Here is a 21,342-nt window from a genome sequence, read left to right as displayed (position 1 = left end):
GAGGATGGAGGTGGCCTGAGGACAGGAGACGTCCTGGGACCGCACGTAGCTACAGGACAAGGTGCCAGCCAACCCCAGCGCTTCCACTTCTGTTAACTCCCGCCCGCCTCGGTTCGGTGCTCCTCTTTCCATCACGCAGGGTGTGCTCACACACCGCGGAGGCTCAGGGATGTCCGGAACCCCACGCCTTGCCCCATGAGGTCACAGCCTCCTCAGTGGCCAGCACAGGACGTGGGGAACGGACGGACGAACAGGCGGACGCCCTCTGCCACTAGAGAGGCGAGGTCTGCCGGCGGGCGCAAGGCTCTCGCTGCGTTCACTAAAACTCCACGTGAAGAAAGACGGCACGCTTGCAGGGCTGAAAGTCGGCTAACGCACTCCTAGCGAAACCCAGGGTCCCCACCAAACTCCATCACTCCCCGGGGAGCCCATACTGAAACCTTCAGGACGGAGGAGAACAGCCGCAACTGTGATCTTCCTCCGTCCTGACTTCGTGCAGCTGGAAACGGAGGGCCCCGGCCGGACAGACCCGGGGAGAGCTGGCGCGTCCCAGCGCAGCCGGCCCGCGAGACTACTGGCCGTTTTGTTATTACAAAGCCAAATAGATTGCTTTGGGCTATTTTATTTGGACACACACACACACACACACACATTTTTTAATATAAATGGAGAAGAGGATATATCCAGATTTATCTTTTGATGTATCCTCTAAAACCTGAATACCGGGACGCCTGGGTGGCTCATTCAGTTCAGCCACTGCCTTCGGCTCAGGTCATGCTCCCAGGGTCTGGGATCTAGTCCCGCATCGGGCTCCTTGCTCAGCAGGGAGCCTGCTTCTCTCTCCACCTCTGCCTGCCTCTCTGCCTGCTTGTGCACTCTCTCTCTCTCTCTGACAAATAAATAAATAAAATCTTAAAACCCGAATACTGAGCCGAGGTGACACTAGTCAGGTTATTGTTTTTTTTTTTTTTTGTTTTGTTTTTTAATGCTAAAAGGCCCTTAAGTAAATTTTCGGTTATGATCAGCCAAACAGCAGAAATTTAGTGAAAAAACTGCTTCCATTTGTGTTCTGCTTACATATCTGAAACTGGGATCAAGAGATCCATCAGCAAAACCCAATCCGTGAGAAAATGGGTTACATTCATCAGTTAGAAATGGATTTACATTCCTGCCAGGCGCAGCAGTCACACGCTTCACGGTGTCTGAAGTTACGTCCCGACAGGGCTCAAGTCCTGACCCCTCAGTGAGAAGGTCCGCCAGCAGCCAGCAGTTACTCCTGCTTTGAGCACAATCTCTCTGTCTCTCAGCCACACAGCTGCACCGCCCTCAGCTCTTAGCAAAGCCTTTGGGGAACCCCAGGGAAGGATCCGGATCCCCCGGGGAGGACGCTTAACAAAGGTTCCCCCAGGGCGCATCACAAAGGGTTGGAGACATAGACTGTCCCTCTCCACCTTCCATCCTCCCGGCACAGGTACAGGGCCTAGGGTCCTCCCAGGAGGCACACTGTGTGCTCTGCACCCCCGACAGGACCCCAGCCTGGCACCCCTTCCAATCCCCACTTCAACTCACCAATCTGGCTTTGGTCTGAGACCCCCGGGGGCACCTGGGGACAACCCCAGAGCACATGGTGGATACTCAGGAATGTTTGGGGGACAAATTACTAGATGAATGAATGAACGAGTGCCCTGGGCTTCAGCAGGACACACAATCAAAGAGCCACAGAATGGCAAACCCAAGCCCAGGTTAATACTCTTGGTGTCACATCTGCCTCCTGGAGGCAAATCCCATACCTGGGCATTATGGTATCTTGGAGAAACAAGAAAAACCTGGACCAGGTCTGGCCCTGACCGCTCCCTCCCCAGAGCTTCAGGCCCAGGAAGCCCAGGACAACAGCGTTTCCCGGCTCCATGCGAGGGGCACAGGTTCCCGACAACCTCAGGCTGAACGCCCACGGGATAATGTTGCAAACGTGCACCCCAGGGCCTTCCGAGTGCCCTGTAGGTGATGCGGTGGGCGATTTCCCAGCCCCTTCTCCTATGCTGTGCCAATCTGGAGACAAGAAATTAAGATCCTTCCCTAGAGCTGAGATGACCACAACCATCGAGTAAAATCGATTTGGCCCAAGTCACGCAGCTAGAGGATGGCTGAAACAGTTTCTGGGGTGGGGCTCAGTGAATGAATCCACCGTAACTGGATTCGTTCATTCAGTCATTTGGCCCACCTGCTGGATGACGGCCAAGGAGACCAACGTAACCCAGCTCTCGGCAACCGCGCTGCACACACCGCCTCGGAAGGCTGCGGGCTCTTCACGGGACGGCCTTTCCCTACAGGCCGCTTCCCAGAGTGTTGACGTCCATCCAGATCCTTCTACCACCAGCCGCCAGGGCACTCGGAAATAGCACTAGATCATTCCAACCCCTTTCCCAACAGAGCCCCTACCTGCTGTGTATCTTGACCCCACAAACCCAGACCTGCAGAGCAACTCCTCATGCCCTCTGCTTACAGCTCTGGGGGAGAATGTTCTTTTTGCCACGTCTGAGCCGGCTCATTGATCAGTTCCCATCTGGTAAGGCTAAACACTTCAAGTGATCTAGTTCCAGGGGTTACATTTTTCTTTATTGATGCTCTGTCAGTAAACTACAATCAACAGCATATAATTACGGAAAATTATAACAGTAACACAGCAGTAAGCCAAAAAAGCTACCCTTGGGGAATATTAATAAATAGATACTCTTCTCTTTAATAGAAAATTCATGCCTATTTCATAAAATGCTCTGCTCTCACACTGGGAAGCATTATGACACTCATGCATTTTTAAAGAAACTCAGTTTTTAGTACGACCAGGAGCCAGTAATAGAGATTTGTTTGTTTATTCATTCAACAAATATTTACTGAGTATCTTTTGGACACAGAGCATGGAAGGAGGCCTTGTTTAATCAACAAGATTAGACAGAGATGCTGCCTTCAATGGATTTCGATTCTGACCAGGGAGAACAGTTATCCCTGCACAAGGACATCAGTGGGGTCAAGGTGGGGGTGTGGAGACTGGCTGCACCCAAACCACTTGAAGGCTGCCTCCACCCTTTGTGTCCTACACAGACACACAAGGTGCTGGAGATGCCTCGGGGACTAAAACCCCATTCTTGCCTTTGGGAAGCTTCCAGCGGCAGGAAATGATATCGCTCCCATGCACTAAGTGTGCACAGTGACCACCGAACTGAGCAGAAATCCAGACGGTCAGTGGCATGGCTTCAGGAGGAAGGTCAGGCTCTCTTGCTGCTCCTGCCCTCGTGAAAAGCTTTACTGGTTTTCAGCAAAGCCTGGAGAAGCTATCCATGGATATTTTGAGTGTCTGGGCTCCTGGGGTGGCTAGGTCTGCTCTCACAGACAGGGCGAGGAGAAGCTGGGCTTCTGGGTCAGGGAAGCTGGGCTGTTCAGTGACCGTGACCTCAGAGCCATCCTTAAGGTATCTCACTGGCCCACAACAGTCCTTGCAACTCACTGGGAGACCCAATAAGGCAGTCAGCCCAGTGCAGAGCCCCAACCCAGGAGACAGGTAGGGGGAACCCTTGGTTCATACCCAGGCTCCTCTGTCTGTCACCTGGGCCAAGTTGTTCTCTTCTCTGAGACTCTCGTCCTCTGTGGCCTGGGGGCCCTGTGCCTCCCTGTCAGGGTTCGTGGGGACACATATGGGGTCTCAGAGCTGGTGGGAGGGGCAACAGCAGCCACATCCTTGTGCCGGAAAGGAGGCGACACCCACAGCCACTGAGCTTCTCTTCCCGCAGGCACCCACTGAGGCGCCCCCAGGGACAGGCTGCTGTGCCCCCAAGAGCCACACAGTCTCCCGAGGCAGATGGACTCCTAGTTACAAGCACGGCGTGAGAAAGAGGAAGCCTAGTGACAGGAGTTCCGAGAAGGGGGTTTCGCGTGATGAAAGTTTCACAATTCACATTTTGTGTTATGGGCTCGACTTGCTCCCGAATTTGAAAGCATCCTTCAGGGATGCAGGCAAGGCGGGGCGGGCAGGCGGAGCGGGACAGGCCCAGGCTCCGCGCGTGCGCCGTCGCCGGACACGGGTGCGAGGGCAGAGACGACCAGCAGGTGGCGCCGGCGGGAAGCCAGGGAAAGGTCCACTGCCCCTGCCGGGTGCTCCCGACCCCTCCTCCTGCAAGGTCAGGCTCTCACGCGCCCAGCGTCCTTCCTGCATCACTCCTGGAACCAGGTTTCTGGTCCCTGCACGCCCCCAAGTAACGGCATCCCAGATGCCCGGGCAAACATTTGTTCTTCAGCAATTTCTCTTTCCATTTGTGATGCTGATTAACTAGCATCTTATAATTCTCCTGGCTGGGCGCTCTCACGCCGTGTCCCAGCCTGGAACTTATTTTATAATCCGTGGATCCGTTCTTTCTACCGCAGTCAAGAAGCTCAACACTGAGAGCGACTGTTCTTGCCCCAAGCGAGAGGAAAGCTGACGAATCAGATGGCACGTCACGTCCGGGGAGCCAACGGGGCGCTCACTGCAGCGACCCTCCCGTGCACACAAAATTATTTGCACTGGCAAACGGGACTCGAAGTATATACAGACAAAGTGCTGCACAGGACAGAAGTGGCCATGAACACAGACGACGTCGGGACACGCTTGTCTCTTGCCTGCCCTCCGCTTAATGGACCAGTTATCAGTTATGTAACAACCCGCTGATGTCATCCACTAGGGGCATTTGGGGAGCCTCAGGGGCAAAAAGGCTGGAGAGAGAAAAGCAGGAATGCAGGAGGGAGTCCGTGTGTGACGAGGGGAGCCCAGGAGCCAGACTGGGGGGAACGGCATGGCCCTTCCCTAAGGGCGCGTGCCCCAGGGAAGGAAGCAGTTATCTTGTTCCATAGTCAGAGGAATAAGTGTCAGTCCCGCAGGCCAGGTCTCTCTTGCCTCCAGAGCATGTGGCCAGACCCTGCTCTGGGAGCCCCCTACCCCCTGGCTTTGCCATCTGCTGTGTGCAGGAGCTCAGGCAAGTCACTTCGGCAGTAGAATGCAGAGGGATCTCCAGTTCAAGGATCCAAGGAAGTCATGAGTGAGTAAGACCACGTGTGCAGAGGATACAGACCCACTGCATGATGGAGGCGGGGAGGGGTGGGCCTGGTTCTGGCCAGCAGAGGGCCGCCCTGAGGGTGGGAGCAGTCCCTGACCTCGGGGAGAAGCCTGCAGGACCAGGTGGGAGCTGCCCCGAGAGCCTGAGGAATAAAGGACGGAGGGGTGCGCAGAAAGCCCCCACTGCTCTGGACGGTCCTTGAACGGAGTGACCATGTGCCCGCTTGTCCCGGACAGTCTGGCTTCCTGCCCGCAGCTGGCATAATTACCAGCAGTGTCCCCTTTCTCTCCGAAGGTGTTCAGGCTTGGATGCTCCACTGTATGTGCGTGGATGTGAGATCACCATGCCCAACAGAGAGAGACATTTTGTGTCTCAGTATGAAACCTCACCAGACAAAAATGTGCTGAACAAATCCCCCTTGATAGAATCAATCTATTTAAGCATTATGAATTGCAGAATCCCAAGTCTGAAACCCCAAATTACCGAATTCTTCGGAGCATCTTTTAAAAGTCACTGCTGCTCTCCCGGCAGCACGGAGCCTTCCCACGTTCAGGGGGACCTGGGCTCGGGGCCACGGGCCGTGTGACCTTGGGTCAGGGCTTTCCCTCTCTGAGTCTATAAAATGAGCACAACCGTGACTTCATGGAGCCTCGGGGGAAAGTCTGCAAGATAAGGAGAAAGCCCTTCACACCCTTTCTGGAATGTGAATAAACACTTTACAATATGTTCAGTTCAAAGGCAGCCAAACCAGAAGCAACAGAATCACTCTTCTTTCTCTTAGAATAGACTCTGGGGTTCCGAGTCCGGGAAGGAGACCTAAGGCAGTTTTCAGTCCCAGAGACATAAGTCTTCAGCAGAACCAGGCAGTTCCGGAGCAGCGAGAAGTCTCGGGGTCATACTTCCGGCTGCACTAATGGGGCCGTGGCCGGGGCCGTGTCTCCTGCTGGACTCCCGAGACCCTGCTGGGATACTGTGCCTCCTGGACACGAGGAGAAGGGCTGATCTGATGGCCTGGACAGGAAGACACCCCAGAGGAGGTGCCGACAGTGGCTTCCTAAGCCATCCTGGATGGAGAGGCTTATCCTGGTAAGACCTGCAGAGGACACATGAAGCGTCCCAGTGCCAGCCAGACCAAGCCCTCCCCTCCTGTCTCTCCGTAAGCACTGGGCCTGGCGCTCGTGCAAGACCTGGTGACTGGGGTGCTGGCTGGCCACACGGCCACAGAAGGAGGAGAGAAACGTGGCAGGATGAGAATGTGGCCTGGCTGCCTTTTGCCTTTGGAAGCATCATACCTAACTCAGTTGGGAAAGGGCCAGAACCTTCCAGCCTCTGCTCCCGAGTCTCCCCTGCTCCATCTCCTTCTCGCACCCCTGGCCAGCGGCCGTGGTCAGGACAGAAAGGCCAGAGAAGATGTGAGCTCAGCCTGCAAGAGCTGAGACCCACCAGACAGCTGGGCCTTGCCACGCCGGGAGCATGGAAGTGTGCTCACCTCCCACTCGCCCAGGTCGGCTGCTGCCTCCATTCTAGAGCCCCGCAGCCTCCCGGGAGAAAGGATGCCGACCGGCTGGATGGAGAGACAACAGGACTGGGTTTTAAGGCCTTATTCCCGGTCCCTGAAAGTCGCTGAGAATCTCTAGAATTACTCCCTCCTGAATGGAGGCTATTTCGGGCAGAGGGAGCCCTGCTTCCTCCCCTGGCAGGTGCACAGGCCAGGGAACTCCGCAGGCAGCCCTGACACAGAGCTCGCCTCATTTCCCAAGAGGGGGAAGGATGCCTTCTTCCCGGGGAAGCGGGGGAGACTGCTCCCACCCCCTAGGGCTAGCCCACCTCTGGGAACGGCAGGAAGATAGCAAGCCAGCACTGGGACTCTGCAAGTCCACCTACGGAGGAACTGGGTACCCGGGACAGAACATGCACCCTTATTCCAGAGACGACCGTTTCTAGGAGCGAGCCAGATGAGGACGCGTGACGGTCCTGGCCACCACAGTGACGTTCCCAGGGTGCGTGCTCTGGTGTGGACGCTGCTCCAAGCACGTTACACACGCGCGCCCCTGACCCTCACAGCAGCTCTCAGAAACATATAAGGCTCTCCTCATACCTTTCCGTGAAGGACTCTGAGGATCAGTGAAGTTAAGAAACCTGCCTTAGGCTTTCCAGCTGTGAACTGACAAAGCCAGAACTCAAACCCAGGCAGTCTGAACACAACCAGATTTCAGAAAACCAGGTCTCCACCGTCACAGTGAGCTCATCAGACCCGGGAATTATTCTGAAAGGCTGTAAGATTTTAGCAGGACAAGCAGGGGAGCATGGGCCTCTGTCTAAACTGAGAAACATTTCCTCCCGGGACAAATAGAACACATTCTGTAAATTCCGGAAACTCACTGAAAATATTTACTTTCACTTCTGCCCCACCCCCCAACATGTATGAATTGTTTTGGCACTAACCGATGTTAGCGTTTTACGGGTTTGAGATTCCAAATATCTCCACTCAGAACTTCATTTTAATTCTGCAATACCTGGGAAACGCCCTTGCCTCCTAAAACGGGTAGTTAATAAATATTTGTTCAGTGAGTGAATGAAATGGCCAAAAGGTTTACAAAAAAAAAAAAAAAAAAAGCCCAAGCTGAGCTTTGTTTCTTCCCGACCAATGTCTCTATAAACACCAGCTGCATCTTCTCAAATATTTATCAATATAGAATCACAGAATTTTATGTCCTTTGAGAAGTCCTTGTTCTGTTACCAGGAGAAAAAAAAAGACAAGGAAAGAGACCTCAAGAAAATGTATGTCAGAATCTGCTAGAAAGTCAGGTAAAAGGGAAATAGGAAATAGGAAAATAGGAAACAGGCCATGCAAAATGGGGTTTATTCGATTGTGTTTAGAAAAGTTCAGGTCAAATAAAGGTTGACCTCTTTAAGAACAGTCAGACTGGACATCAGCCGTATCAGACCCGTTCCAGCAAGGAACGTCCTTCTTATTTGAAATCCAAGGACAACAGGGAGGGACGATGGGCAGAGCCCCCCCGGAAATGCTTTTTTTTGGGTGGAAGATTCTTTCTTGGCACCTGACACCATCTCTGGGGTTCAGAAAGGCCCCTTTCGAGTGTCCTGGAGTAGGCTTTCTTCATTCTTTTATCCGCCCAAGTGTTTCTTGACCTCCCCTTTGGTGCAGCCCAGAGCCGGGAAAGTCAGGCAGTCAGAAGCAGGGGAATCGCAGCCCTGCGTCAAGGAGCCCCCCGAGCCCCGCCGGGGAGTTTTCAATGAAGATGCTACCCGGGACCAGCACGGCACAAACCCTGCTCCTCTCTTATCTGCATCTGGAAACTATGTAAACATAATTTAACAAGCTTGAAAGACTGTAAACCTCTTAATTTCCATCTGACTCAGACAGGAGGAAAGAGACGTAGATTAAGCGGTGATTTTCATGTCGAAGTTATCGAAGTGTCTAAGAAGCACCTCGGGGTTGATTGTTGTGTTCTGATTTAACCTTGCCGGTGAAAATCCACTTTCCCCTAGGTCTGTGAAACTGCACCCAGGGATGTTGGTGGTGTGGGCCCCAGCTGAGGCCAGGACTCCAGTGAGAAGGTGGATGCACTAGGCTTGGTCTCAGGAAACCCAGTGGTGTCATCACCACCCCAAGACCTTCAGCGGAAGAGGAGAAACCACCAACCAGCAATGGGTGTCATATGGGTTCAATTGCGTCCTCCTGATCCCCAAATTCATGTCTACCTGGAACCTCAAACTATGACCTATTTGGAAATAAGGTCTCTGCAGATGTAATTAGTTCAGTAAAAATGAGGTCATGAGGGGTTAGGATAGGTCCTAAAAGGAATGCCTAGTGGCCTTGGAAGAAAGGAGAGCACACAGACATGTGAAGGTCATGTGAAGACCAGGCAGAGATGGGGCAATTCGGCCACGAGCTGAGGAACCCAGGGCTGGCCAGGAGCTGTCAAAGCTGGAAGAAGCTCGGAAGGAGGCCTTCACGGAACCTTCGAAGGCGACGCGGCCCTGCTGACACCCAGTGTCACACCTCCAGAACTATGAAGGAACATATTTCTGTTGTTTTAAGCCTTGAAGTTTGCGTCAATGTCTTACAACAGCCCCACAAAACTAAGAACAGTTTCTAAAAATGCATCCGGTTTCCTGTCTGCCCGTGTCTCTCCCTTCACTGGCTGTAGGATCCTTCTGGATCCTTCCAGATCCTTCCGGACTCTCCTCCTTCCTCTTGTCCCATATCCATCAGTCCTCACGTCCCACCATGTTCTTCTCTCAGGCAAACCTCACACCTTCCTGTGCTCTGAAGGACAAGACCTCTTCCTCTACCCGACAACAGTGAGGCGTCAGGGGGAACACGGAAGCACAGAGCCTGGTACGAGCACCGGAACACGGCAAGGACGAGTCGGAAGCGGCGGGCCTGCTCTGCACCGTCCGTCCACTCTGGGCCCCATCTCCAGACTGCTGGACCTTACGCGCCCTCATCTGCCGCCTCCCCTGGGGCCTGCAGCCGCGGCCGAGTTCTCTGACCACCTTCATAAGCTTGCCACAGTCACAGCATTCACTCATTTCTCTCTTCCTTCCTTTTCCTTTTTTCTTTTTTTTTTTGTTTTAAGTTTTATTTTCTTAAGTAATAAAGCCTATGAGGGGCTCGAACTCACAACCCCAAGATCAAGAGTTGCATGTTCCTCTGACTGAGCCAGCCAAGCGTCCCTTACTCATTTTTTTCCAAACAACAACAACAACAACAAATATGTGTATTTAAAAAAGAACTCTTTTCATTAGTGTAAGTGGGAAAAGCATTGTTACTTGCCATATCCAGAGAGGACCTTAATTAATCAGTTCAGGGCTGGGGAGGAAGGTGGGCGGTGAAACAGAGGCTCGTGAGTCAAAGGCTGCTGTCCTTTTGTTAAAGCGGTGGATTAGCAGGTTTCAGAGATGTTCAAGACACACTGAACCCAAAGCGAGCCTCTCTTTGAGTCTGAGGAAGGCAGGAGGAGACTAAAGGAGGGAAAGACTTTCTTCCTTTGTGATTCAAAGTTTTTCACAGGTTCGCTTAGTTTCCAAAGAAAACCATCAAGGACTTTGTGTATCAAAGGATACTATCAAGAAAGGGGAAAGACAACCTATAGAACAGGAAAAATATTTGCAAATGATATATATGAGGTAGAGATCTGGCTTCCAGGATGCATAAAGACACCCACAGCTCAACAGCAGCAAGGCAATAACTAAGTCAAAAAAATGAACGGAGACCTCAAGTGGATGCGTGTCCAGAGAAAAACAAAGAATGGCCAGCAAGCCCAAGAAAGGACACTCAGTGCACACTGATCAGTATGGAAATGCACAGCAAACCCGCAATCACACCCACCACTTCACACCCACTAGGGTGACTATAATTTTTAAAAAAGGAAGAAAGAAAGAAGAAACAAGGGTTGGTGAGGATACGAACGAACTTGAACCCTTATTCGTGGCTGACAGGAATGCAGAATGGCGCAACCACCGGGGTCAACTTTGACAACCCCTTAGAAAGGTAAACAGAATCTCAGTGGCTCCCATTAACCCCAGCCCTGGGTGTATCCCTGAAAGAACTCACAACAGGTGCTCAAACAAAACTTGTAGCCAAAAATTCCTAGCAGCACTATCCACGATAGACAAAAGGCAGAAAACAACGTTCATCAGTGGATGAATGGGTAAACCAAGCATGTGGTCTGTCATACGATGGGATATTATTCAGCCATGAAAAGGAAGAAAGTATGGACACATGCCAGGGCATGGATAATCCTCCAAATATATTGTTAAGGGAGAGAAGTCAGACAGAAAGGTCATAGATCATATGGTTTCATTAATATAAAATAGCCACAAGAGGTAAATCAATAGAGACCGAACGCAGAATTGGGGGAGGAGGAGCAACTACAAAAGGCACAGGTGGTTCCTTGCGGGGCGAGGCCGACGTCTTGGAACTAGGTAGAGTTGGCAGTTACACAGCAACGTGTTGGAACTAGGTAGAGTTGGTAGTTACACAGCATTATGGGTGTACTAATCCTGAATCGTTCTCTCTAAGATGGCCAATATTCTGTTGCATGAATCTTAACTCAGTAAGGACAGATCACCCGAGGACCCCCGCATCCTGTGGTTTGGGATAAAAGGCACCATCTCCACTTCGGCTTCTAAGATGCTCATGGACAAGAACACCTGCAGAAGTGGGAGTAAGAAGCATCCGTTGAGTGCTGTGTACTCAGTGCTAAGTACTTAGTACTTTCCATCATTCACCCCTTTAATCCCCGACTGCAAGAATAAGAGAGTGGGACCATCCGTGTCCTCCCTTTCCAGGCGAGGAAACAGCAGAAGCACCCAGTGACGTGGGGCAGTCTCGCAGTTCCTCGGGGTGGGGGGGGCGGACACTCTGGGGTGGGCTGCGTGGGGCCTTGGAACCGCTGCTGAAGATGCGGGGGGTCCCGGCGGGCGCAGGGAGCCCCTGCAGGCTTCAAAGCTGCAAACTTTCCCTCTTCCGTATTAATCATTTCTCTTGATTAAATACTAGTCCTACATTCTGTGGGTCCCAGTGTGCAAAATTATATGGAGAGCCTGCATTGCAAATTACACTCATCAGTAGAAGTTACACAGCAACATTTATACTAATTAAGTTAGGTTGCATTTCTTTAGCTCTAATTTTAAAACACTGGCAGAACGCCAGGTGCCTTATGTCCATTCATAAGCTGCTATACACGGATGGGGTAAAATGTCCTTTTAAGTTTCCAGATATTCAAGATTATTTTACACTCAAAAACTGCTTACTGACCTTATTATGCCACTTTCTTCTCTCCCCAGCGCCCCCCCCCTTTTTTTGGCGCCGTAATCAGGATGGATATAACCAGGTAGAGTTTTAAAACACAAATCTTACAGCATGCTTTGGAATCAACAGGGCTTGTATTCTTTAATGCGTTAGAAAACATTTTTGGTGAAAGTTTGTTTTCCCAGAGCGTGGCTGGTTTTTAAAATTAGTTTCCCAAAGAAATACAAATCAGTGCCCTCCAGTGCCATCGGGACGACAGGAGGGCAGATAGGACAAGCACGGTAGTCAGAGCCGTGCTGCCTGGGGTCTGCTCCCAGGCAGGCGGTGGGTCAAGCACATCCGAACGGCCTCATCTTGGCCCCCTGGTCACTGCTTTAAATGAAGCCTCAGCGAGGAAGTGACAAGCCAGGATTTGAACCCAGCGTCTGGAGAAGCCCATATCTATGTGGGTACATGTGCGTGGCGTATGTAAAGGGACAGAACACGTCATACATAAGACACAGGACCCCCAGATCTTGCAAGAATGAGTTGATGTTGCCTGTCCTTTAGTTCATTCCCATGTTTTCAGAATGCCCGGTGCCTGGTGCTGGGAAGACGACCATGAGCAAAAGCAAGCGTCATCCCTCGGCACTCTCGGCTCTGATACTACCGCGTTTTCCCGCCGGCCCCATCACTGCCTCCTTCCCCGCCAGACCCTTTTCTATCGCGGGAGGCCCTGGAGTCAGGCAGTGACGTCCACTCTCAACTTCCTCCCTCAGAGCATTCTCTTCCCTATGCTTTTCCCTTTGGAGCTCTCCTGCAGGGGCCACCCATATACAAACTTCCTGAGCGCCGTCACCCCCCCAGCTCACCTGGGGTAAAATACTCCACACAGAAAGCTCGGGCTTCACCCACTGTGGGCCCTTGTCCAGCACACCAGCACCCACGCCACCCAAGGGGAAAGCAAGCAAACGCAAAACCGAACGCTTCTTAAGAATTCCCTCCCCCCACCACGCCACGCTGGGCCCCTTTCTTCTACATGCTGATCCCTGCCCAGCACACACGCAGGCACGGGCACCCAATCAGATTTCTCTTTAGCAAAGAACAGTTGGGGCGGCTCATAGTTGCCGGGAAGGTGACCGAAGCCCGCTCCCACCATAGACAAAGCCCAGGCGGTCTTCCCTCTAGACTTTTCCAACAGAAGATAGTCTAAGCTTCTCTCTAATGCAAACAAGATAAAGCCAATGTTATATTTACAGTGAACTTGGTTCCCATTTGTCCTGCTCTGTGTGGAGGCCCAGATGGGCAGGGAGCCCCTTCTACCTGGGCTGCGAGGGCAGCTGGCAGAGAAATGTCCGTCACTGGGCACAGTCCCCTCCTGGGGTGTGCTGTGGTTCCGCACGGCTGAGCGCTCGGGGGCAGGGAGCCAGGTCAGTGCTGGTTAATATGGGGATGACTGGTGTCCTTTGAGAGGAGAACAGAACTTGTGGGGACACCAAGGAAAGACGGGCGTTCCGGAATAAACCGGCTGAAACAAAGCAGCACGCAGAATGCCACGTGTCAAGTCCCAGCAGGAAAGCTCTTCCCGTCGTAGGTCTCCAGAATAATTCCTCGGTGAGTCGTATCTGGGTTTATCCAGGGAGGAGACAACTGACAAGTAATTTTTGATAAATCACTCGAAATTGATAAACCGTGTTTATCACGCACGGTCTCTGTGAGAGCGCGTACCTTCGCTGTGGCGCAGCCTTCGACCGCGGCCTGCTTAAAAGTCAGAGAGGAAAGGAATGTGGGCAGAGAAAACTCTTCCTCCAGCTTTCTGGGGTAATGTTCTGAATTACTGGTTAGTCTGCTTTCAGGCCAAATACTTCCTAAAATGCCTTAATTTTCACGTTAGTTGGAAGATGCGCATCCAAAACTTTCAGCCTGTTCTCCCTGCTTCCGGTACCTCTGGTTTCTCGATTTCAAGGGAAGGAGAAAGCGCTTGTACGTTCAACAGCCGTGTTTGAAGCAGGAAGGCACACGGCTGGCATGAATCACTTGGACAAAACTGCAGAGCGACCGTCTCCGCGGAGCTGCATCTTACGAACCGGCGAGACGGTTTTACACTCCCACACAGCCGGGGCCGCGAACACAGCTGCCGCGACATTCCTGAACTACCGGGAAGTCACGACATGAGCTATTAAACTTTAAAAGCTTAAAGGGGACGCCTGGGTGGCTCAGTAGGTTAAAGCTTGGGTCATGATCCCAGGGTCCCAGGATCAAGCCCCGCATCGGGCTTTCTGCTCCAGAAGGAGCCTGCTTCCTCCTCTCTCTCTGCCTGCCTCTCTGCCTACTTGTGATCTCTGTCTGTCAAATAAATAAATAAAATCTTAAAAAAAAAAAAAGCTGTTGGAGGAGGATGCTTGGGTGGCTCAGTCAGTTAAGCCTCTGCCTTCGGATCAGGTTGTGATCTCAGGGTCCTGGGATCGAGTCCCACATCAGGCTCCTTGCCCGGCGGGGAGCCTGCTTCTCTCTCTGCCTCTGCCTGCCGCGCTGCCTGCTTGTGATCTCTCTCTATCTCTCTGACAAATAAATAAATAAATAAATAAAGTCGTAAAAAAAGAAAAAAGCTGTTGGAGAATAACGCACAGCCCCAGCGAGCGATGGAGGAACCTGTATTCCGCATCCATGGATACTCACAGAGCAGCCAGTCTCTGAGCAGCCCCTAGGGGGTCACCGTGTTCAAACCCACGTCCACCGCTGTGGCGTCTCCCTGGCTGACAAGATGAGCATCTCCCCCCGGGCTGCGGAGGCCAGAGGCGACGCACTCTTCACGCCGTAGTCCCTTTGGAATCCTCCTTCGGAGGCTGGCGGCTGCTGGCACGCAGGCGAAGCTGTCAGAAACCCGAGCCCAACATCCAGCAGGGGAGAGGGACAGGAGAGCTCGCTCATCTCTCGTTGAAATAAACACTTAAAAATAAATTTATAATTGCGGCGGCATAGTGACTTTTTGTTTGTTTGTTTTTTCCAGCTTACAGTAAATCAGTAAGAAAAGCGGCATACAACCCGGGCCGGCTTCCAGGAGTGTGGAGCCGTGGCGGGCAGCGGTGCGGGCCAGGGAAGCAGAGCCCGCAGGGGTGCGCCGAGCTCGCAGGGCGGAGGCCGGGAGGAGCGGACCCCCGGGAGGAGCGGACCGCGCAGCCCCAGTCCCCAGCCCCCACGCTGCACGTTTTTTCTCCCAAGTTACTGCTGATGCTACACTTTCAAACGGGCTCCTCCAAGGCAGAATGAGAACTCAAAGCTCTTTCAGATGCACTTCCCAGCACAACCGGTGTGCACACACGGAAGCGAGACGCCCGTGGGCACACGTGCTACGAGTGCTTTTCTCCCAAAGAGGGTGAGAAGGTAACGTTCCTGCATCCTGGAGTTCTCGCTCGGCCCGAAGAGCAAGTCTATTTCAGGCAATGGTGCAGCTTTGCAGAGTCAACTTCTCATACCAAAAATATCTCTGCTTTCCTCCACGGCACTTCCTAAAATAAAAAGGGAAACGTACCCACAACACGACTCTCTCGTGTGTTAGCTGAAAAACCGAAACTCCTGCCGCTGGCCTGTTCTGACCGAGTTCTTCTTCCCCTGTGACATTGTGGAAGTTGCTTGATTTCACAGTCTGCAGGTTGAGCCACATCCCTGGGAAAGCGGCAGCTTCCTAAAGAGAGTGCCCTTCCCGGTGGGGTGTGTGTGTGTGTCTCGTGTCAGCATCACACGGGCACAGTCAGGTGTAATGCTTAGTCTAGTCTTGCAGACGGATGCTCACACGGGTGCATCGAAGCAGCCCACGACATGGGACAGGGGTCTGCTGCAATGTCTAACTTTATTTTATTCATACGACGACCGACAATTCCCCTGCCCATCCCCAGGCACAGATGTTTACTCGGTCCCGGGAATTTGATTTCCAGCACTGTTTACTGAGTACTTGCTGTGGGCAAGGACTGTGCTAGGGAGTTATATACTCTGCTCCAATTAATGCCCAATTGCGTCTGCCTCCAATAAGGAAAAAATCGGCAACAGTCCTGGAGATGAGTTCTGTGTGGCAGGGACGGTGACCAGGCCTTGAGCAGCTACCGGGACAGTGTTGGGCCCAGAATCATCGGCTTCTCAGATCTCTGCCTCGCTGTCCTTGGTGACTTCGAGGATCACGTTAGTTGTCGGTAAATCCATTGATTTTCTGAAAACGCCGCTTCTCATTCATTTTTCTGTTGATAAGGAATTTCTGCGACAATCATTGCAAACCATCTCTCCTGCAGACAGTCAGTGCAACGCGCCTGCAACACGATTGAGATCTCTCCTATTCCCGAAGGGGGCCATTATTTCCACCCGTTGCCATGGAGATGCTGCAGCATCGCGGCTGTGCGCTCAACTGCTTCCCACCGCAGTCATACCACACACTTAAATCAAATCATTTGTTTCACACGGCACAGGTTTTTCTGGAAAACAAACACCTGGCTACGTAAAACTTAGCGGAGCGCCTCGCTTCATCTCGCGGTGGGATGAATGGGGACAGCCAGCAGTGTCCTGCACACCACCCAGCCTCGACCGGGGCGGCGAGATGAAATAGAAGCAGCAGAAACCTCTCACGCTACCTGGATGTAGTCCCTTTGATTCACTGCTGGAGGAATTCCTTACTGTTTCCAATGACCCCAGAAGAGCTTCTAAGAAATCAAAAGTAATATAACTCGGAATCACCAAAAATAAATGTTTCCTGGTTGGGAGGTCACGTTTACTGGACCTCTGCCATGTTCATTTTTGAAGCAAGGGTTGAGTTGGGCGATGCGTGCAGCTCCCACATGGGGTTTCCTTGTAACTAGCACACACACGTATATGCACACAAACATATAACCCTGTGTGGCAGTGAATTCCCAAGGTTTCTAACTGTGAGGTCTGGTTTCCACAAAACAAGGGAGGTTCTATTCACATGCTGAACTCCCCCTGAACTCGGGGTGCTGGTGCCCTGAGGCTCTCACCTGGAGCTCAGGCTGGGAGAAGGGATTGATCCCTTGACAGCCCCACAGCAGAGTAGGGATGGGAGGCATGGCCCTGAAGGTGGCAGGTGGACACCTCCCTTTGGAGCCTGTGGATTTCAGGGCTTTACCCTCTGCGACACTGGGCCAGCAGTTGGCCGTCCTCAGCTTTTACAACAAATGGTCTCAAGAGTTGGCTTGGATATTAATCAAAAGGGAGAAAAAATTTGGATTGGACTTCAGAGGCTGCTGTTTGGAAAAGCCGGTAATTAACTAAAGCCAAACTTCAAGGAAAATGTCAAATCTAAATTTGGCCCCAAATCACAAGGTTAACCCGAATTTGAGTCAGGTTATTTGGGCGTTTAGGTATCTTCTCCCCATGACATCCCCCCTCCCCACCAATGCCCTTGATTTGTTTGGTTGGTTTTTGCTTTGCTTTACCTTTTCTCTTATTTTCTTTCTTTCTCTCTCTCTCTCTTTTTTTTTTTTTTTTGCCATGACTCTATTAAGATTGGCCAGGCTTGAAGCTGAGAAGGTTTGTTGTTTTAGGAACAGAAAGAAAACTCTCCCCACATAGGAAAGAATGTCATGGGGCCTTAAGCCTAGGCTACAACAATGAATAGACGCGCTTCTCGCAACACCCACTCCGTGAAGAAAGAGGGTCGTTCCTTTTACAGTAACCCCTGCCCCTCCCCAGCCAGGACGCCGCGGATGGTCTGTGTGAGGTCAGAGCCGGGGGGGGGGGGGGGCTGTGGGCCGAGCTGTCCCAGCGGCTCTCCGCATCCTCCTTCCCAAGGGAAGCAGAGACTTGGTGAGCTGAGCCGCTCACGCGCAATGAGGCGTGGAGTGGAAGCTGGGATCCCGGGGGCAGGGGGCGGGGGGACTGGACGGACGGGAATGCACGGGCCGGGGTTCCACACTGTGGGGCCACACCTAAAAAAACAGGGGTGGCCTCAGGAGGAAAGCTTCGAAAGGAAATTCCTTTTTTTTTTTTTTTTTAAGATTATACTTATTTATTTTGAGATAGAGAGCACAAGCAAGGGAGCAGCAGGCAGAGGAGAAGCAGGCTCCCTGCTGAGCCAGAAGCCCAACGTGGGGCTCGATCTCAGGACCCCAGGATCATAACCTGAGCAGATGTTTAACCCACTGAGCCACCCAGGAACCCCATGAAGGAGATTGTTAAGCGGGAGCTCGCACAGTGAGAATCCTGAGCAATCTGCTATGCTTTACTCCTCAGTCAGCGTGGTGCAGGAGGAAGGGTCGCCACCGAGCCCTCTGCCCTCACGTGGTGCGCACCGTGTGCAGCCCTCAGCCCGCTGGCCTGTCCAGATCCGCTCTGCCTCGGTGCCTTTCTGCGGCAGAAGCCCTGATTCGAACAGGGCAAGTTTCCCTTTATATACTACCAATATCAAATGGGCTTTGGTCCGTTTACCTGCCTTTGGGGACATGAAGGTAAAATGACACGTTGCTGAGCAACGGAAGCTTCTGGAATGTCATGTCCTTCTTGGACAGGCTCTCTCCCTTCGAAATAATTAGACATCATTCATGGTTCCACGTCTGCACCGGGAATAACACACAAGAATTTACATCATCTTGAAATGAGAAGCCGGTTGCACTGATTCCTGGCAACAAGAAGTGCATGACATGAATCTGCCCAGAGAAACGAGACCTTTTTAATGCCAGGGCTGTCAGCTAAGGCAGGTGCAGGGGGAGAAGACCGCTCGCCGAACTCTCCAAGAAAGCCCCCGACTTCATGCTAACACACATTTGAGAAATAGAGGTCAAGGCCATTTAGTTCAAGGTGGTCTGGGTTTTTTTTTTTTTCTTCCAGTGTGAGTGTGTGTGTAGCACAAACACAAACATGGGGAGAAATGCCCCATGGGGCTCGTAGGAAGGACGAGGCTCCTGACAGGACAGTTCTTTCCAACAATCAGCAGCCTCGAGATAGCCCCAAGCAATGCCTCCTTTAGTCATCCTATTACAACATCCAGAAGGACCGGCCAAACCCTACAGCATCCCAGGAGAACCAGGCTTTCACGTAGGTGTTTGTGACAATCTACTGCACGACGTTATTTATGGAACCCCAGAAACCCTTGGGCTGCCCAGCTCCAAACCCACCTGCAGGATCCAGACCGTCCACAGGGCCCTGGCCGGGTAACTGGGTGCCGCTGTTCCAATCCACCGGCCCCGAGAACTCAGGGGTTTGGGCACCCACTGAAGCCCTTCCCATGGAGGCCAGAAAAGGCACTTGACTGTTTTGCTGTCAGGCAGTCCACTAAGGACAAGCTGGTGTTTGAACGCCGTCCCCCGCTGCCACAGCCATGTCATGGCAACCCCTGCTCTGTGCTCTATGCTGGGGGTGGGGGCCACCTGCTCCAGAAAGTGGCATAAGTATTATTAATGCTTATTACGCGCTCCCTTCCATGCCTACTTTCCAGCAGGGGCCTGAGTGCATCAGTGCCTCCTTCCGAGGAGTAGGAGGTGCTGGATGACAACGTTAAGAGGGTGGCAGGAAGCTGTGAAGTGGGACTGGGAGTCAGAGAGGTTGGCCCCAGGTGGGCAGGACACACCTTCCCAGAATCGAAGGATGGATCAGAGAATTGAAGCGCGAGTTGGGAACAGAAGCCCCTTATTACGAAATCCACGGGCGCGGAGCATGGGGTTTCACACCTACTTTGCACTAACTTTCTCTCTGAGCTTCTACTTAGTGCAGTCTGATGGGACAATGGTGGCCCAGCCAAGGGCTTGGAGCCTTTGTCACACCTGGCCCAGCCTCTGCCACCCCTCCAGGACAGGCTCCTGACTGTCTGCTTCCTAGCCCCGAAGTACTCACCAAGGGGCAGGGGCAGGGGCACAGTCTCAGGCTTCAGGGAGGGTCTATACGGCCTAAAGTATGTCTGTGCCCCACTGAGCATGACATTAAATAGAAGATTAAAAAAAAAGAAGAAGAAAGAAAGAAACAACAGCGTGACAAGTCCAGAGAGAGACCACGGAAGAAAGGAAAAAGCTTTTTGTCCTGCTTTTTGAACAAGCAATCGAGCACCTTATGCGGCTGGCCGCGTGCACGCTAAGTGCCCCCCAGGCCCTGTGCAGGGTGCAAAGCTGGCATTTTCTTTTCCGCTGACTGCCTGCTGCCCCCCACGTCCTCTGCCCGACCTCGCTCATCCTCTCCTTCACCAGCATCCGTGGAGTCAGGGGTTTGCTGGGTTCTGGGCAACGCCTGGGGAGCCACGTTAGGACACCGCGGTCCCCGAGCTGCTGGGCCCCACCCACAGGTCACCGGCCAGCACGCAGCCAAATCCACTGCTCTCTCTCCCTTTGCAAAGGATCCAACCAGGCGCTAGTGACATCAGACCTCGTCTGCAAATTACAGAGAGTAGAAAACAGGAGTTCGAGGAACTATGCGTTTTCCACGGGCGAACTGGGGGCTTCATCACGCAGTTCTCTTAACTTGACTTTTCGTTTCCCAAGATGAGGATTTAATTCTCTTTTAATCATATCCTCCAAGAGAACCCTTTCCCGTGGGTTTAGAAAATTCCCACTGGGATTGCTGAGCCCCCACTGACACCAGTTCTCTGTCTTTCCCGGAATCGGGATCAGAAACGTCAAGGAACAGTTTCCTCCAGCGTCCGCTGAGACCCCCGCCGGGCCTGCGACACGCTGTGACTGGGGCCAGTTCCAAAGTGGTTCAGGTTTCCCAGGGACACTGACTTACACAACCGAGAAATTTCCATAAAATGCACGATAGACCAGTCGAAATAAAAGTTACTTTTTTTCTTTTTACCTTTCAAATGAATTTCAGAAAGGGGTCAACACATTCTAGTGACAAATGAAGACTCTCCGTGTCCCAGGATATGACAGATGTCCAGACAAGCTCCTCGGGCTTCCGACCAGGCATTTGGGATTCTGGTTGAATACGTAGCTTTCTGACATGATGCCCGGATTTCTAGAAGACGTCCTTGGATAACTGGCTGGTACTTGGATTCTTGAAGTGGTATTTGTAGTTCGGATGCAGTATTAAGGTTTCCGGTGAGGCCCTTGAATATCAGAGCGGTATTTGGACTTCTGACTTCGCACACGAAACCCATGCTGGGGCCCTGGGGGCTGGGTGTGGGGCACACGCTCTTCCAGACGGCCGCACGCGCCATCCACCTGCAGGCACAGGGCTGAGCTGCTGAGCCAGGAGCGACCCTGAGGGAGGGGCTCCACAGCCCTGGCCGCCAAGACGACCCCCGGCGCTATTTTCCATTAAGGTTATGGAGCAAAAGGGTACGTGAGCCCAGCTGGGTGGACAGAGCCACTTGGAGTAAACAGGCGGACAGAGAGGAAGCTTGACTGAGTGGAAACTGATTATGTTCCTGGGCTCTCGGGGAGGGAGACCGACCACGTGGCTCTCCAAGTGGAATGGATTTGTAGCAACATGAAAAAAAAAAAATGTTCAAAACAGCTGCACAGCGTTTAAAAACATTTTTATAGAAAGGAGGGTTTGGGGATGTTT

General features: G+C 52.3%; 1 protein-coding gene across 18 annotated transcripts in view; it reads right to left on the bottom strand.

Annotated features, from left to right (window-relative positions):
• Nucleotides 1-21,342, bottom strand: part of PTPRE (protein tyrosine phosphatase receptor type E) — a 148,558-nt gene that overhangs the window by 61,148 nt on the left and 66,068 nt on the right. For 3 of the 18 annotated variants that reach the window (XM_082721522.1, XM_082721526.1, XM_082721540.1), the window contains exon 1: nt 14,527-15,353. The exons of the other annotated variants lie outside the window; for them this stretch is intronic. The gene's annotated coding sequence lies outside the window, so the exon portion shown is untranslated. Of the gene's footprint in view, nt 1-14,526; nt 15,354-21,342 lie in introns of those variants that run through there. 18 annotated transcript variants of the gene reach the window in all.

The sequence above is a fragment of the Mustela nivalis genome, assembly GCF_964662115.1.
Source record: "Mustela nivalis genome assembly, chromosome: 2".
NCBI classification, from domain to species: Eukaryota; Metazoa; Chordata; class Mammalia; order Carnivora; family Mustelidae; genus Mustela; species Mustela nivalis.
The sequence above is the reverse complement of the archived record's forward strand: the minus strand, read 5'-3'. Positions and strand labels throughout refer to the sequence as shown.